The sequence below is a fragment of the Neofelis nebulosa genome, chromosome 7, assembly GCF_028018385.1.
Source record: "Neofelis nebulosa isolate mNeoNeb1 chromosome 7, mNeoNeb1.pri, whole genome shotgun sequence".
Lineage (NCBI taxonomy): Eukaryota > Metazoa > Chordata > Mammalia > Carnivora > Felidae > Neofelis > Neofelis nebulosa.
This window is the reverse complement of record NC_080788.1, coordinates 1,862,943-1,880,950: the sequence shown is the minus strand read 5'-3', so window position 1 is coordinate 1,880,950 and position 18,008 is coordinate 1,862,943. Positions and strand designations below refer to the sequence as shown.

General features: G+C 53.1%; 2 protein-coding genes across 2 annotated transcripts in view; one reads left to right on the top strand and one right to left on the bottom strand.

Moving 5' to 3' along the window:
• CTXND1 (cortexin domain containing 1) overlaps positions 1–18,008 on the top strand; it is a 35,954-nt gene that overhangs the window by 16,423 nt on the left and 1,523 nt on the right. The gene's annotated exons all lie outside the window — the stretch shown is intronic.
• The window catches only part of FAH (fumarylacetoacetate hydrolase), a 38,464-nt gene continuing 34,606 nt past the window's right edge, over positions 14,151–18,008 (bottom strand). The window contains exons 14-15 of the transcript XR_009263740.1: positions 16,686–17,663; positions 14,151–15,503 (exon numbers count right to left, since the gene is read on the bottom strand). The gene's annotated coding sequence lies outside the window, so the exon portion shown is untranslated. The remainder of the gene's footprint in view (positions 15,504–16,685; positions 17,664–18,008) is intronic.

The window sequence follows — 18,008 nt, the reverse complement described above, 5'->3', positions numbered from 1 at the left end:
CTCGGGTCGTGGGTTCGAGCCCCGCGTCGGGCTCTGTGCTGACAGCTCGGAGCCTGGAGCCCGCTTCGGATTCTGTGTCTCCCTCTCGCTCTGCCCCTCCCCCACTTGTGCTCTGTCTCTCTCTCTCAAAAATAAATCAACATTTAAAAAATAATAAATAAATAGATACCACCTATGGGTCACAGAGAAATCACAACGTAAATTAGAAAGTACGTCGAGCCCGTGTCGGAGCAGTACCGTGGGGGAGGGTGTATCTGTGTGTCGGTTGGGAGAGAAGTCAGGTCCAGCCTCAAGGGATGCGCGCTTCCAACAGAGTCAACCAGAAAAAGAATGGCAAAGAAAACCCAAAGAAAACCAAAGGAAAGGCATAGGGAAGGTGAGGGTAGAAATCAATCCCATAGAAAGCCAATGTACAATAAAGCCTGGAGTGAGCTTTTTGAAACCATCAATGGGGGCGCCTGGGTGGCTCGGCGGTTGAACATCCAACTCTTGATGTCGGCTCAGGTCATGATCCCAGGGCCACGGGATTGAGCCTGGTGTCGGGCTCTGTGCTGACAGTGTGGAGCCTCCTTAGGACTCTCTCTCGCTCTCTCTCTGTCTCACCGACTCTCCCCTATTGGCTCTCTAAATAAATAAACAAACAAATAAATAGATACATTTTGAGGAAAAGAAAATATCACTGAAACTTGTGAACCGGTGTAGAAAACGGAAAGAACGTGCAGGTTGCCCCCATCGGGACTCCAAAGCCATCGCTGCAGTGGATTCTCAAGACGTTGGAAAATGCTGAGAGAGAAGCATGAACAGGTTCTTGCAGGAAGTTGGACAGTGGAGATAAAATGGACCCATTTCTTTGAAAACACGGCGTACGAGAAGCAGTGGCCCCGAGGTCCAGAGATGGGGGCTCCTGGTTTCGTCTGCCGCCACCCACCCCACCCCCACCGGCCGGGCGTGCTGTCCTCACACATGACGCGTCGTCCTCGGGAGCCTGGGGTTGCCTTCAGGTGCGTCGCTGAGTTGCCGGATCAGATGGAATTTGTTTTGTGTTTTGCGGTTGACACGGGGAAAGACGCCACAAACTCCGGGTGAAATCGGGGTGCCGCGTCTTCTCCGCGTGTCGGGGCTGGCGGCGTGGGTGGTTTTCGGGTCCGGTGCCTCGTCTGCTTCCCGAGGGGACAAGAGACGTGCCCAAGTATGACTCTCAGGAAGTTAGGACCGCAGCCCTCGCCCGCATGCTGGAGGGAGCCGGGACCGACCCCCGCAGGCCCATCACGGCGGAAAGGCCGCTCAAAGAGAGCTGGGAAGCGGGCCTTTGGGATGAAATTGCTCACTTACACAGAGAACGTCCTCCGGACTCACGCAGCAATAAAACCCTAACCGTTGGGTGATCTCTTCTACCGGACCGAGCGCCCTGCCCTGCTGCTGGCAGCGAAAATCCACACTGTCATCCGTTTCCTACCAAGGTCCCTGGGTGAGGACAGCTTTCGTATCTCGGACTGGGTGGAGATACAGGTAAAAAAGACATTTCAAACTATATATATGTATCCTTTGTACTCCCGTGCACCTGACCTTCTCCCCCAGCCTGCCCGACCGGCCTATGGCCCACTGCGCGGAGAGTGGCTCGCTCAGCCTTGTCCCCTACTGGAACGTTTTCGTCAAGTCGGTATTGCTCTGGAAAGCCAGAAGGCCAAGGGCACACGGGATGTTCTGGCGCAGGTGAATCTCCATTGCACCGTCACAATCACAGAGTTCTGCGTCCTCCGGCGAGGACACCCCCACACCCCCGTGTGGCCGGGGCGCAGCGCTGGGGGCCCCGGGACAGAAGGGGACTGTGACGTAGAGCAGGGCTCCTCAGACTCTCCATCTGGTTCCCCCCCCCCCCCCCCGGTTTCTAATCTGTCACAGACCCGCACACGGCTTTACTGTGCACGACCCACGCTCAGCACGGACCGTGTGACTCATACCCGGCTCGTCCGTGTCGCGTCCAAGGAGAGAGTCTGGTAGCACCCACTGGAGGCCACCGCAATGTCAAATTGCTCCGAAAGTTTCCTGACACTGCCTCTCAAGGTCTGTGCCTGCCCTGGGGCGCCCCAGCCGTGTCAAGTGCAGACGTGGAGCACGCCTGTGGAGGAAACAGAGAGCCTGACTGTCCCCCTGGCCGAGGAGACTGTGGGAAGGAGAAAGGGGACAAGGAGAGTGAGGTTGTCAGGTGTCCCAGCCTCACGCTAGTCTCGGGGTCTCACCTTACGGGCTTTCAAAACACCCGCTACATGTGAGGGGCTCATGAGCGTCGGCCCAGTGGCTCACTCTTGGGCTAACCCGAGGGAAGTTGTGGGACCCTCAGAGGAGCCTGCCTGGGGCACCATGTGCAAGAGAAATGGCACAGAGGTGACGTGATGGCGAGCCCGAGGCCGTGCCCCTGTGGGCACCCACACATCACTACGTGACGCAAACGTGAGAGGCGCAGAGGCCCGGGATTGGGAGACAGGGAGCTCATGGTCGGGACCTGGAAACAGGCAAAGGGCCCACCCCCCAAAGGTCAGGGAGGGACCAGGCACGGCCCAGCCGTCACCCTTCCAGGGAGCGGAAGCCGGCATGGCCTCTGGGGACGCTGAGTGGATCTGAGGACCGCCCGCTGCTCGCGCACCCGGCCCTCTGCCTGGGGAGGAGGAGGAGGCCAGAGAGGAGGTGTGGAGGGAGAGCTTGCAGCCTGCAGAGTCAGGCCGTGGGGTCACCCCTGCGGGCCGGGAAGTCGGACGCAAATACTAACGCGGGAAAGAGACATTTCAAAGCAGAACGACCCCGTTGGCCTTCAGGGTTGACGATCAGATCACACGCTGTCCAAAAACCATTTTTTTTGCCTAAGACCTTTCCTCTTTCATTACTTTATTCAGCTCTAATTGTCGTAGTGCAATCTTACCAGTTTCAGGTGTCCGATGCAACGATTCCACAATTCTGTACCTAAAAACATTAAAAAAATTTACATCTCTTCGATTTACTTGTTCTTAATAATTACACTGAGATTCCCCGTAAAAACCGCAAGAGACCAAAGTCGGCCACCCTCCTAATGGATTACTATTATTTTAAAAACATTTTGTCACGGATAACATCAGCTTATTTGACTGTAAGCAAACCCAGGCAGCATAAACATTTTAACGCTGATCAATTTAAAAGATAAACAGAAAACTGGGTGGCTCAGTCGGTGAAGCGTCCGACTTCGGCTCAGGTCGTGATCTCGCGGTTCGCGGGTTCAAGCCCCACGTCGGGCTCTGTGCGGACGGCTGGGAGCCTGGAGCCTGCGTCTGACTCTGTGTCTCCCTCGCTCTCTGCCCCTCCCCTGCTCACACTTTCTCTCTCAAAAATAAATAACCTTAAAAGGAAAGTTAAAACAAATTAAAAGCATGAAGTGGGAGACGAGGTATGGATAAGTGTCCCACTGCCCACACAGCAGGTGCCTCTAAAGGGCATTCAACCTGCTGTGGGAAACATGTGCGTTTTCATGTCAAGGTTGCTGTGCTCGTGGTCGTTTTGTGACATTAAGGAAGAAGCTGAAATTTAAAAGTCAGGGGCAACATGTAGGAACCGACATATTTCATGAGACCGAAGTAAATTTTAAATACATCTGCTGTGTGCACTCAATAAATCTCAATAAACCACGAACCCTATGAATAAACTAGGAAGAACAAACCAGTTAACAGACAGACAAGCAAGGCGGGGCGGGGGGGGGGGAATCCCGCTCATTTAAAAATGACGAATCGACTGGTCATTTCCTTCCGTCCGCTCTGCGTATCCCACTGAAATTACCAGGCGAAAAATACATTTAAAGTGCAGACTCCGTGGGGCACTGTCGGGATTTCCGCAAGATAAGACGCCGGTGGGAGCAGACTGGCTGTCAGTGCCCGAACGCTCACCCCGGTGTCCAAGGCTGGCCCTACGGGGAGCAGGGTGTCACTGCCCCCAGCGGAGCACGGAAGGCGCAGGGTCGGAGCGCCAGGTGCCCGCGGCAGGGCTGGGGGACGCTGAGAATGTGCAGCGTGAGTGCCAGGCCGGGTCTCACCTGGGGCCACTTGCCTTCGCCACAGGGCCTCACGCACGGGCTGCTTTGGAAATGAAGGAGAACGTCTGTCCTCAGGGCAGAGGCAGGGAGGCCGAGGGGAGAGGGGTACTCGGGGCCACCACAGCAAACGCGCGTGGACAGGAAGACTACAAAAGTACAGTTTTCTCTCTCTCGTTTTTCTTTCTTTCTTTTTTTTGCCTTCCCTGGAATCGCTTCCCTATTTCCCCACAAGCATCTCTCCATCCTGACCCAGACACCCTCACAAGACCTCAAGAGCTGGGTCCAGAGGAGCGGACATCAGAGGACCAACAAAGGGGCTATAACCGCCCCCCCCCCCCCACCAAAGGCCACACGACCAGGCCGCCTTCCCGGTTCTTCTGTGCCGACTGCACCAGGGGACTGGCTTCTGTGTCTTCCCCTGATGGCGGGGTGAGAGGAGGGGAGGGGGCGTTAATCTGCTTTGGCTTCTGGCCCAAACACCCCTGCACTGACTCCCCATCAGTCCCCGTGCACCGGGGACTTCACCGCCTGGCTGTTAGAGAAGGTGGATCAAACCAGTCGGCTGTGGAAGGACACCAGTCGGCTAGGGAAGCAGGCTCCAGGCTCCCAGCTGTCAGCACAGAGCCCGATGCATTTGGAATAAATGGCCTTTAATTAAAAAAACAACAACAACAACAACAACAACAAAAAAACAAGGCCATGAGGGGACAGGAGGAAAAATTAAATCTCAGTGCGGGTACCCAGGAAGACTGATTTTATGAAGTGTTAAAATACCAGTCCATACAAGAGCAAGCTACTCTGACCTAACAACCACGTGAGAAGAGGGAAAAATGTCTGAGATTCAAAGCTCTGTGGACAAAACAGGATAAACGGGGGCCACGAGTAGCGGGAAACCCGGCTGAAACGACGGAGGGACCCTTCAAGGTTAGCGGTGTGGGGAAAAGGACAACCTATAAGAGAAAAACAGGCCTGGCACAGAGAGTCCCAAGACTCAGTGTCTGTGTCATAAGACCAGAAAGGTAGACCCAAGAGGATATTGAAAAGAAAAAAATAGACAAAATTTCTTGGAGCTGAAGAAAGTCTTGACATTTTAGATCAAGAGGGTTCACCACTGGGGTGCCTGGGTGGCCCAGTCGGTTGAGCGTCTGACTTCGGCTCAGGTCATGATCTCGCAGTCCGTGGGTTTGAGCCCCACGTCGGGCTCTGTGCTGACGGCTCAGAGCCTGGAGCCTGCTTCGGATTCTGTGTCTCCCTCTCTCTCTGTCTGCCCCTCCCTCACTCACGCTCTGTCTCTCTCTCTCTCTCTCCCTCTCTCTCAAAAATAAATAAGCATTAAAAAATTTTTAAAAATCCAGCCACGTATTTGTCAGAAGATAATATACCAAGTAGGATTTGTTCCAGGATATCAATTTGGTTCCACGTGAACATCTATTGAGAGACAAAGGAGAAAAACACATGTATATTTTGGGAAACCCTGGCCATTGTTAGATTCCTAGAACTAATAAAAAGAGCTAAATTTACCGCGTGGGCCACACTGGTGCCGTGTGTCAGGCACTGTGCTAGGAGCTTCACGCACTTTGTTCAATTCTCACAGCGACCCTGTGGGGCCCCGTATCATTATCGTCCCGTTTTCTATGTAAGGTACTAAGTGTATCGTCCCACTTTGTCCTTAACTTGGTGGGAGCTTTTAACCAGAAAGCCGCAGCCAACATCCCAATCGGAGAATCGGAGTCCAACCCCTTGTCCGTGTGGATCTGCACCGGGCCTCACCCCTGGCAGTCTTGTCTCGTTTCCTACGTGTTTCCTTAATTCCCCAAGGACTGTGCTACTGTGCAGCCCATCGCCGAACAGAGGCCCAGCTCATCGTTGCCGCAGACTGAAACACGAGATGAGTTTTCTCCCTCGTGTCCTGGCATTGGAGCTGCCTTCTGCCACTGGAAGGGACTCAAGGACGGACCAGAGTCTAGTGGGAGGTACCCGGGGTGATGTCAAGGCGTGCGCTCACCCACCACCGGAACTCAAGGGCTCGGGGCCCGTCAGGGGACCCCAGATTGGATCACCTGCCTCTCCGAGCTTCGGTCTCCTGATTCTGCCTGCAGGCACCGGATCGGGTGACCGAAGAAGTCTTCGCCTCTGATTCTGTGTCGAGACTGCTGATCCAAAAACCAAGGCTCTGATGACTTCTGCAATCGCGGTGAGTAGCTGTCGGCCAGCAGCCCCCCGCTGCGGGTGAACGTCTCAATTCAGGCTGGGAACATATGAAGTGTGTTCTTTGGAAAAGAGACATATCTTTCCTGGTTCTCAAGACAGCAGGCTTTTGTCCGTCCACCCTGCAGACGCAGGAAATCAAGCTGTCTAGCTTGCGGAGGGGACTTTCATTAATTTGGGGGACATTCTATCAAAACAAAGTGTCCCTTTTTGCCACATGCCGAGTAGACACAGAGACAGGAAACGCGTGCCCCGTACAGGTTGGTGGAGCCCCCCCGCCCCGGAGAGCTGGAGCACAGTCTTCAGAGTTTTGTGACGAAAGTGGAGACGAAGGCTGACATTTCAAAGGGCCATGTTGGGGCCGCCTGGGTGGCTCAGTCGGTTGAGCGTCCGACTTCAGCTCAGGTCACGATCTCGCGGTCCGTGGGTTCGAGCCCCGCGTCGGGCTCTGGACTGATGGCTCGGAGCCTGGAGCCTGTTTCCGATTCTGTGTCTCCCTCTCTCTGACCCTCCCCCGCTCATGCTCTGTCTCTCTCTGTCTCAAAAATAAATAAACGTTAAAAAAAAATTTAAAAAAATAAATAAAAATCAAAGGGCCACATCGGTTCTGTGATGCAGGACATCCAGAAAGGTGGAAATTTAGCACCAGCGCTGATGACAGAGCTTGGGAGATGCCGGGAGAGGCTGGCATAGTTGCACGAGGAGCCTGGGAGCCCCAGGAAGGGAAATGGATCCAGTCTCTACCCCCTTTCCCACCAGGATTCGAGTGAGAGAAACCTTCAGCAGTTCACGGTTTTCCTAAATGACGACACGGCCCCTGACATAAAACCACCATGGGGATGAAGGCATTAGGCTTGGGGGCAGGACCAGGAGTCAGGTTATCTTGAGAGACGAATGGTTCCAGTCCCTGGTGCTGTGGCCCCTGGGCCAGTCCCAGGTAGTCATCCTGGAGGCCAGCTCGTGCCGCAGGAACGTGGCCCACGTATGTGGGTGAATCCAGAGACTCCTGGCAGAACTCTGAGGAATGCTGGGAAACTCCCTCGCAGGACCACCTGAGCGGAAGGAGCTGTTACCACGGGGACCGGAGTGGACTCCGCTGTCTACCAGCTTCCCGGTGCTGTGGCCTCCTTTGGCCTCAAGGGGACTCTCCATCTGGAAGGCATGAGCAGACTAGCCCTTTGGTCATAAGCAAGCACCCTGGGGACTTCTTAATCGCAAGAAACATACTCCAAGTAGATGATGCTGGAGCTTGAGCATTCGAGAGGAGTGTTCCCAGGACATGTGTCGTTCTGCAGCCCCTGCGGGGCCAGGAGGAACATAAATATACAGGGGAGAAGCCACCAGGCTCCCCCCAGCTCTCAGGACAAGAAAAGGTGCCCCCACCCCGGGGAGCCCCAGGTACGCCACGATGCCCATGCAGACCACGGACCTGGCCTTGCCCTGGCCGCTGCACACCAGCCCAACCTGGGCCAAACAGACAACTGTCGACAACCCCCCGCGGCGGTTGTGTCGTTTGGGCTTCTCTACATCTTGGGTGAGTTTTGACCACTCTCGTTCTAGAAAACAGATCATTGAATTTTTTACATGCAGTGGCGAGCTTCACATAGCGCTGCCTGGTGTCTGTAACCTTCTTATCTGTGCTTAGATCCCTTTCCTGAAGATTCACATGTGCCCTTTCTCTTTTTTTCCCGGAATAAACTTACCAGACGTGTGTCCAAGTTCGAACTATTTCAGAGATTTCTTCATGGCTTATTTTTAATTCAACTGGTTTTCTGTTTTGCGAGTTACTCGTTTTTCCTCTTAATTCTACTAATCTCATCTTCTGGATTTTCTCGAGGCTGTTTATATAACTGCCTCAGTGGATGCCTTGTTTCACTGAATCTCATTTTTTTGTTTCATAATAATGAAAGGTACGATTTTTCCCCTGCATGTAGTAAACAGCTCTTGTCCCCCTCACCCTGAAATTTTTAATAGGTGGTATGCTCATTAGAATGATTTTCTGAGTATTTTGTAATTGCAGCTTAATTTTTTAGCAAACTCAGTAATTATATATTTTAGATTTTCTTAATGTTTATTTTTTGAGAGAGAGAGAGACAGAGTGTGAGCAGGGGAGGGGCAGAGAGAGAGAGGGAGACACAGAATCTGAAGCTCCAGGTTCTAAGCTGTCACCACAGAGCCCAACGTGGGGCTTGAACCCACAAACTGTGAGATCATGGCCTGCGCCCAAGTCGGTCGCTTAACTGACTGAGCCACCCAGGCGCCCCTTGGTAATTACCTTTTTAATGCTATTTAAGTCAAATGGCTTGGTGGTTTGTTAGTTTGCTTAATTTTTGGTGGTCAGAAAACAGCCTATAAAAATTCTGCTTAAAATTTTTTTTCTAATATTTATTTATTTTTGAGAGAGAAAGCAAGCAGAGGGACAGAGAGAGAGAGAGGGAGAATCGCAATCTGAGCCGTCAGCACAGCCCCACGCGGGGCTCAATCTCACGAACCGTGAGATCATGACTGGAGTTGAAAGCAAGAGACAGGCGCTCAACCGAGTCACCCAGGCGCTCCCCCCAAATTCCACTTTTTAAAACGTACCCACGTCTTTCTTTGTAGCCCTATATTAAATCAATTTTATAAGTGTTCCGTGGATATTTGAAAATAACGTGTATTTTGAAAACGTGCATTTTGAAAAACGTGTACTCGAAAATAACATGTCGGCCATCAAAATGTCTATTCAGCTTATCAGTCATACTGTTCACACATTTCCTCTCATTCCACCACTGTTATTTTAAATGTTTAAACACATCTGAACGTGTGATTTTCTATCAATATTAAAATAATACTTATTGGCCTGCCCAGATAATATAAAAAATGGCTTGTGCTCTAATTTCCTTCCACTTTCCCCCACTAAGTTTCATTGAAATAATGTGGAATTCTAGATACAAATTATATTGATAAAGCCTTTAGGTTATGTAAGTTTTATCTAAAAAATTATTTTTAACATTTGCGTCGCCGTGTATCTGCCTGTATTACAGTTGTCTATGCTGTAGATTATTGCCTTGCTGGTTTTACTCTTCTCTTCCCGGTTTCCTCCCCTTGGATTCTTCACTTTGGCTCCTTTCGTGGCGCGAAAGGTGTGTCTTCGAGCCGTTTTGTTTTGCTTGAAGGGCTGGTAGATAACTTGCATTCGCTTCAGTTTTTCTTTACTTGTGGGATAAGAAAATTTCTTGTTAATTCCCAGGAAGCTTGGAAATATCAGAGGCACCGAGCGGAGCGGAGGGTGGACAGGACCCTGACCTCCTGCCCCAGAGGTCGGGGGTGTCTGGGGCCAGGTGTGGGCTGGAGCCGTGCCGTGGAAGGCACAGACGGGGCCGCTGCGGGGAGGGCCTCAGGGGATGCTGTCGCCCGTGGGGACCAAGCTCAGGCCAGACGGGGACACAGAGTGAGGGACAGATGAACCAGAGCAGCTCTCGCCCAGCACAGCAGACGTCAGATGGCCCGGACCCCAGATCCGCATTTGCACGCTGAAGCCATGTGCCGAATATGGGTGCTGACAAACAGAGGGGGCCCCGAAGCAAGCTGGATCCAGGCAGGCACGGGTCTGAATGTAGGGGTCCCCCCGAACGTGGGGGGATACCCGAGAGGTGAAACAGACAGCGGGCAGGCTCGGAGCAGACCGGGAGTAACTGAAAGCCTGCAAGGTATGTTCTGTCCTGTGCTCACGGGCGAAGGGAAGACGTGGCCCAGAAAAGGACCCCCAGGACACCCCCATCTTACAGGCAAGGGGACTGGGGCTGAATGGGGCAACGTCTTCCGGGGGCTCCGCTAGTCAACAGCGAGTCTCCGGAGTCTGAGTTTTCCCGTGACGTCGCACTGCCTCACGCAGCATTCTGGAGAAGTGTGGTGCTACCCTTGGCTTTTTGGTGATTTTCAAGGTGTTTTATGTTGGAGAGCGATTGTATTTTATCTTTTATTTTATCTTATTTTCAAAGTTTATTTATTTATTTTGAGAGAGACAGTGTTGAGCAAGCAGGGGAGGGGGCACAGAGAGAAGGAGAGAGAGAATCCCACCCAGAGCGGGGCTCGATCTCATGAACCGTGAGATCATGACGTGAGCCGAAATCAAGAGTCAGATGCTTAAGGGACTGAGCCACCCAGGCGCCCCTGGAGAGTGATTTTGTGAGGAAGAGAAGTTCACTAGGGTCACTTCAAAACACAGATCTTTTAGTGGAAAGACAAGAATAGCCTTGCCCTGTCCCCTCCCATTGTGTCTTGGGGTCCGGCTGATGTCCTTGCTCTGGCCTCTCGCTGTTGTGGTGCATGGTGGGTCAGTAGGCGGGGAAGAGCTGGGGCTTCTGGAGCCAGGGCCCATGCCTCGGTTTCCCCACCACGGCAGCTCTCCACGTCTTTGTGCAATGTCTTCCCCCCACCCCTCTCCCCAGCTGTATGGCTGCCTCGTCTGACTGCATCGGAGCCCAAGCCGGTATACACGTTCCCCCTCGCTTTGGCTTTCAGTTCCCTTTTAAGGAAGCTTATTTTTCTGACAGCCTGCTCGTGAGTCACCCCTCGTCCAGTAGCCAGACATCGTGTTCTTGTGTGCCCTTGGTTGGTTGGTTTCCGGTTCTCCAATCACGGGGAAAGAAAGCAAAAATAGCCTTATGCCTTTTAGAGACCGGATGTCAGAATCAAAAGGATTGTGACTTCCTCTTGCCTGTGCACAAAATTGCTGCAAGCCTGGGTGTTTTGGAACCACATAATTGCAGGCTGCTCCAGTCCTGGAGGTCAGAAGTCCAAAATGAGTCTGGGGCCGGGGGCAGGAATTGAGGCTGGTTCTTTCCGGTGGCTTCTGGGAGAGCCCATTCTTGGCTCCATCGCCCCTCTCTGCTTCCACAGCCACGTTTCCTTCCCCGCTACAGTCAAGAGCTGCCCCCGCGTCGTTCTCGCAAGGACAACTGTGATTCCGTGTGGCCCAGAAAACCCAGGAGAATCCCCCCATCTCGAGACCCTTAACTCAATCACATCTGCAAAGTTTGTTTGGCTACTTAAGGTGACATTTGCAGGTTCCAAAGATTCACTATGGATTTCTTGGGGGGCCATTACTCAGCCTCCTGCAGCCCACTCTCTGGCCTCCAAAGATTCCAGTCCATCCTGTATGTGTTCACCCCATTCCAACCCATTACACCATCAACCCGAACCCAAAATCTTTTCTCGACTGTCTAGATTAGGTGTTGGTGATATTCTGCATATGATCCATCCTGGGGCAAATCCCTTTCTACCTGTGGGGACGCAGAAAATGAGTTATCCGCTCCAACAATACACTGGTGGGACAGGCACAGGGTAACAGTTACACACATTTCCATTTCAAAAGAGAAAACGAATTAAAGAAAGAAAGGAGTCACCTGTCCTGAGCCGTTTTAAAACTCCACCAGGAAAGCCATTCGTTTTCAGGGCCTGGGAATAATCTGTAGCCCTCTGGGCCCAGGCCCTTGCCCTAAGGATCATCCTGCTGTGTTCCGGAAGGGTGGGACACGTTGATGGCAACTGTCCCTACCAGCCTGTGTTCTGCCTGTAGAAGTCTGAGAGCCCAGCAGCCGCCTTTCATCCAGTCTCTTCTCTGTCCTTTTCGGCCCACGCTGGTAGCGTTTCTACTGGTATAATAGCCTCAAAGCCTGTGTGTATTGCCCATGTGTGTCACAGGGCTTCACCCTACTCCACGGGACAGTCTTCCAAAGGTCTTTTCTGGAGGATGTCATTTCTGTTCCTGGCTTCTGCTGAGATGGCTGGGGGAATCCCAGAGCCACCCAGCTAATCTGTTCGGCACTGGCAGAAGGCGGTCCGGTCCCACCCCTGGCGCCTCCCGTCCAGCACACGCTTTCCTGACAGCGAATGTCCTGATGGTAGCATCTTCTGCAATCTGGATGGGCGGAGGGCCCTTGAGGGCACGGGTGTCGTAAGTTCCCGGGGACGCCCAGCTCTCTGCACGCACGGGAGGGAGCAGCTGCAGTAACCCCAGGGCTGGCTGGTAAGAAACCGTAGATGTGAGCTGCCGGGAGCAAGCCGCACGGAGGCTGGGAGCTGAGCTCGCTGCACGAAGGGAACCCCAGATCCGAGGGACACCAGCCGCAGCAGCATCTATCATAGAATGACACCGCAGAACTGTGCGAGGGCTTATCAAGGCACGGCGCGGTGACGAGGCATGCTCTTGGCAGACGTGTTCTCTTGCCTTTTATCCAAAACACCGCTGCTTCATTCTGCCTCCGTGTTCTGGAAGGTTCCTTAGAGATTAGAGAGGTTTCAATATTGGAAGGCCTTGCTGACGATGCGGAATCTGCTTGGGATTCTCTCGCTCTCTCTCTGTCCCTCCCCGTTTTCGTGCACTCTGTTTCTAAGTGAACGGATGAATATCGGGAGACAAGTCGTAACCGCAATATTGCATGGATCCTATCCCCTCCATGCCTCTCGTCCATCTGGAAGAAGTCACCGTCTTTATCATCTCTGAACACGCACCCATCCCTCCCTCTGACCAGCCTGCTAATCCCCCTGACAGAGGAGGGAGGCCACCAAGTAGAGGCACGCAGGACAATGTGATTGGTGTGAGGTTAAGACACCGGATGACTGCTCTGTCCTGAGCACACGCCGTGCATGTAACCCGTCTGCCATCTGGGGACGTGACCCTGACTCGGCTTTCCCAATGGCTCTTTCCCGGTGGCTCTTTCCCAATGGCTCTTCTATTTACAGAAGCGGCTGGTGCTGGCACGTGAGCAGCTCCCATCCGCGTATCTGCGTGAGCTCCCCGAGTCCGCACGGCCCGCCGTTTCTCCCCACAACAAGTGGCTGTTCCAGTCACCCTGTCCTCTTACTATCGGTGTCTGCGGGACCACAGCCAGACACTGGTCCTCACCTTCCAGACATCTACCAACCCCCCGCAGGGTGCGGGCCTGGCCCGGCCCCAGGCCGCCCCGTGCCCCCCCGTCAGACTCGGACCCTTCCCCGGGGAACTCATACGTGGCCACGGACCGAATTGTGCCCCCTGCCCCCAAATTCATTTGTTGGAGTCCTGACACCCAGTGCAATGAGAGAGGGCTTTCAGGAGGTCAGATGAGTTCGTAAAGGTCAGGGTCCTACTCTGATAAGACGGTGGCCTTACACAGAGAAGAGAGAGCAGTCTCCTTCTCTTTGTGCACACACACTGAGGCAGGGCCGCCGTGACAAGGTGACCATCTACAAACCAGGAAGAAACAAACCCGCCAGATCCTCCCCCGGGGACTTCCAGCCTCCAGAACTGGGAGAAGCTGGCATTCTGTTGCTCGCGTCCCCCCCAGCGGACGAAGACACACACGGGCGCAGAGACGAAGAAACCCGCCGGCCCAGACGGCGAGGCCTGAGTGTTCCACCCCAGCCCCGGGCTGGGACACGAATGTACATGCGAATCGCGGATCTGTGTACCCTTGTTGCTAGTTTTCCCTAAAGCCCCGACTGAGATACTTACTTCCAGGTTCTATATTTGGACCGTGGCATTTGGGCAGGACTCGCCTCCATTTGGAGCCACTAGCCTGCCATCCCAAGACCGCGCGCTGGGCTAAGTGTGCCGGGGAGCCCAGAGCCATTTCCCTGGAGGCTCATTCCCACCCAGAATCCCTGACTCTGAAGCCGGTTCACCTCCCACCTCCCCAAGAAGGTGGCAGATGGACCCCTTGGCTGGCGCAGGCTCCGTGCTCAAGGACAACTCCGTGATGCTGGGGACCCCTGAGCGGGCCTCCGGGGGGGGCCGGCTCCTCAGCTTCCATAGCACAGCTGAGCTCTGCGTTCCACTCTCTCCTGGGTGTCGTGTCCTCTCTCTGCAATGGAGCCGGAGGGAACGTGCCTGCCCGGTAATTAAGGTTAATGAGCACACTCCATCTGGAGGGCGGAAAGGCAAATCTGTTTTTCTGAGTGCACATCCTTGGCGTTCATCCCAGCCAGAAGGATCCAGAAAACACGGATAATCTGGGGCATGCTGCAGGGTTCTAGAGCCCCTTGTCCCGGCCCCAGACAAGACAGAGGTGGTCCAAAGGCAGCTTCTCCGAGGCCTGACCTCTACAACCTGTGCAGGGCGTCTGATGAGAACTTACGGCAGATCCTGGGCCTGGGATCGCAGAGTCTGTGTCTGAGGCCGGACCGAGTCCTGCTGTGAGCGTCCGGCACATCCCTCCTTCCCTGAGAGCCCCCCAGAACCCACGGCACAGGCCTGGCTGGGCCAGAAAGGCGGGCTGGCTCCAAGTTCAGCTCTCACTGCTCCGAGACTCCGAGAGAACTCCTGCTCCCCATATTCCAGTCTCTTTGCATGTGAGATAGATGTGTTTTCAGGGTATGGTTCGAGGAACTCTAGGATTTCTGTAGGATGCCTGGAAAGGAAGATGCACACCACCCTCAAGGTAGTGTTTCTGCAGGGTAGCTGGATTGCTTCTGTGGGTTAGCGGTTGCAGGAGACGGGTATACTTCTGGGGGGAAAAAACAAAGCAAATATGCGCAGGTAATAGGGTACAGATTCTGCACGATGGGATGGAGGCACTAATTACAACATCGTTTGCACTGGTCTTAAACCTCCGGAACAATTAAAGCAGGAGCGGGTCTTGGCCGAGCCGTGAGCAGGGCACCAACCTCTCGCCCCCGACATGTGCGTGCATCCATATCGACCTTCAAAGGTTCTTTTTACTTCCCACGAACTATGTCATATTTGAAGGACTGGTCCTCCACTCTTTCACTTGGCAAAATTTCTTGGCCCTCATTTGTGCGTGTGTGTGTGCACGCGCTCCTTTTCAACGGCCTCGGAGTATTTGGCGACACAGATTCAGACCGTGACGGCGGTGACCACTGCAATACTGACGTTCGCTTTGTTGTCCCTTTTTTACCGTCCCCACAATGCTGCAACAGTGACCATCTTTCGAAATCCCGGTGCAAAGGAGCAGGAGAACTCTGACCAGGCACAGGCGTCCTCCCCGCCAGGCCGGGGCTCCCGCGGAATCACGAGTGGCCGTCAGCTAACGACCAGCGCCATCAGGTTTCCTGCCCTCGCAGAGATTCAAACATCAGCGGCTGCATAATTCTGAGCAGTTCACCTCACACGCTACTCACCTGTCTCAAGGCCCTGAAGACGAAATCTAAATTCAAGGCATGCCAACAAGAAACAGCCCAGGGAAACTCCAGCCTCTCGATCTAGAACCCCGGAGCGCAAGACCGCAGAAGTGTTGTCGAAGCAGACGTGGTCACTAGCCTGGTTAACGAGACGTGAACCCCAGCTGAGTGAGCTCAGTTCCATATTGGATTAGCTCACCTGCCTAAATTCTAGCTGCTTCCCAGAGAAAGCGGTAAGCCTCCTGTACCCGAGGGTAATGCCATCCAGAGCCACAACAATTGTTCTATCAGTGCTTGGCATCCCAGTGAAATTTCTATCATAGATGTATCAAGACATCAACAGGGGCGCCTGGGTGGTTCAGTCTTAAGGTTAAGCAGCCGACTCCTGATTTCGGCTCAGGTTGTAATCTCACACTTTCTGAGTTTGAGCCCCGCGTGGGGCTCTGTGCTCACAGCACAGAGCCTGCTTCGGATCCTTTGTCTTTCCGCCCCTCCCACGTTCTCTCGCTCTCAAAACTGAATAAATGTTAAAAACAATTAAAAAGAAAAAAAGAAACTGAACCAAAAGAAAGAAAAAACTGTACAGGCAAACCCACGGATGACCTAGACATTAGAGTTATCAGATGTGGTCTTTAAAAAATAGTGATGACGGGGCGCCTGGGTGGCGCAGTCGGTTAAGCGTCCGACTTCAGCCAGGTCACGATCTCGCGGTCCGTGAGTTCGAGCCCCGCGTCGGGCTCTGGGCCGATGGCTCGGAGCCTGGAGCCTGTTTCCGATTCTGTGTCTCCCTCTCTCTCTGCCCCTCCCCCGTTCATGCTCTGTCTCTCTCTGTCCCAAAAATAAATAAAAAATGTTGAAAAAAAAATTAAAAAATAAAAATAAAAAATAGTGATGAGTTGTGTTCAAGATAGTAGCTAACAAGGTGGAAAATCCCACTGGAGAGCTGGAACATTTTTTTAAAGGTTCACATGGAAATTATACAACTGAAAAGTATGGCTTAAATGAACATTTGAATAGACAGATCTAGCAAGCTAATTGGATACAGCAGGAGAGAAGATGAGCGGACCAGAAGCTGGTTCAGTAGAAAGCGTTCAGACAACAGCATAAAAAGAAAAACAAACACAGAAATAAAGTGTAACAGACAAAGTGACATAATGAAAAGGCCTATGTGTACTTGGAGAGCTGGAAAGGGGAAAGAGAGAGAACAGGACAGACGAGTGTTTGAAGAGGGGAATACAGACAAAAGCATGCCCAGACCATCCACAGGGAACCAAAGACAGAGGGAAGACCTTTAAGGCAGTCAGAGACACAGGCACATTACCTTCAAAGAAGCCAACAGGTAAGACCGAAGGGAGTATTGTCCCCACGAGCTCTTCCTTCCTGAGAGCCGTGCTGGAGAACATCTGCGCTGATGGGCAACCCCAGCCGCAGGCCCAGGTGAGCACTGAATGTGTCGAACCGGAAAACGCAGATTAAAAAACAGTATGGAAGGAACCGGCTACAACGTAAAGAACAGGGAAAGAAGGTGGAAATTGGGATGAGCCTCCCCAATTCCTTCACCTGTAATGACTGGGAATAAAAGGACATCGAACGTTGACAGTTCAGTTACAGAAACGTAAGCACAGCCAAGAACAGAGAAACAACCAAGGGCTAACACTAGTCACGAAAATCGGGCGGAGGAAGACAACGGAGACACAGGAGTAGGACTCAGGGATAAAGGAAATGTCACAAATAGGAAATAAAAATCAGACGAACAAATAAAATATTAATCTCATCTCTGTGCTTCCACGGTCAAGAAAGAGACCAAAGATCCGAGAGAAAAACGGGTAAGAGGTAACAACAGACTAGAATAGCAGCGATCCGGCCATTCGGCTCTGGATCTATGCACCTCAAGGCATCGAAGCGGGGCCCCCAGGAGACACCCGTGCGCACAGATTCACGGCAGCATCGTCCGCAACGGCCAAGGGCTGGAAGCAGCCCACCTACCCGTCCGTGGAGGAACGGAGCAGAATATTACCCAGCTTAGCAAGGAAGGAGGGCCCGACGGCTGCCACAGCACGGATGAGCCTGGTGGACACGATGCCGACTGAAGTGAGTCGCCAGAAAGGGACAGTGGCTGCAGCATCCACTCCCGTGAGGTCCCGAGAGGAGCCAAGGGCACCGAGACAGAAAGGAGGTGGTGGGTGCCGGGGGCCGGCTGTTTAACGGCGACCGAGTTTCAGTTTTGCAGGATGAAGACTTCGGGAGGCGGACGGTGGGGCTTGTGGGTGGCCCAACGCTGCCGGTGTCCTTAGTGCCCCTGAAATGCACACCGTGGAAAATCTTACGTGACGTATACTTTACGAGAAATTGTAAAACGCTGTAATTTTTATTTTATTTATTAATAAATGCTTCACGCCCAGCACGGAGCCCAATGTGGGCTTGAACTCATGACCCCGAGATCGAGACCTGAGCTGAGATCAAGAGTCAGAGGCTTAACCGACTGAGCCACCCAGGCGCCCCTGAAACGCTATAGCTTTTGAAAGAAAGAAGGAAATTGAAAAAGCAGCACTAGAATAAAGCGTTCGGCCCCGGCACCGTGCCCGGCGAAGAGCCACCGGGTCAGCCCTTCCTGCCAGACCAGGTGGCGCCGGGGCCGCGTGTC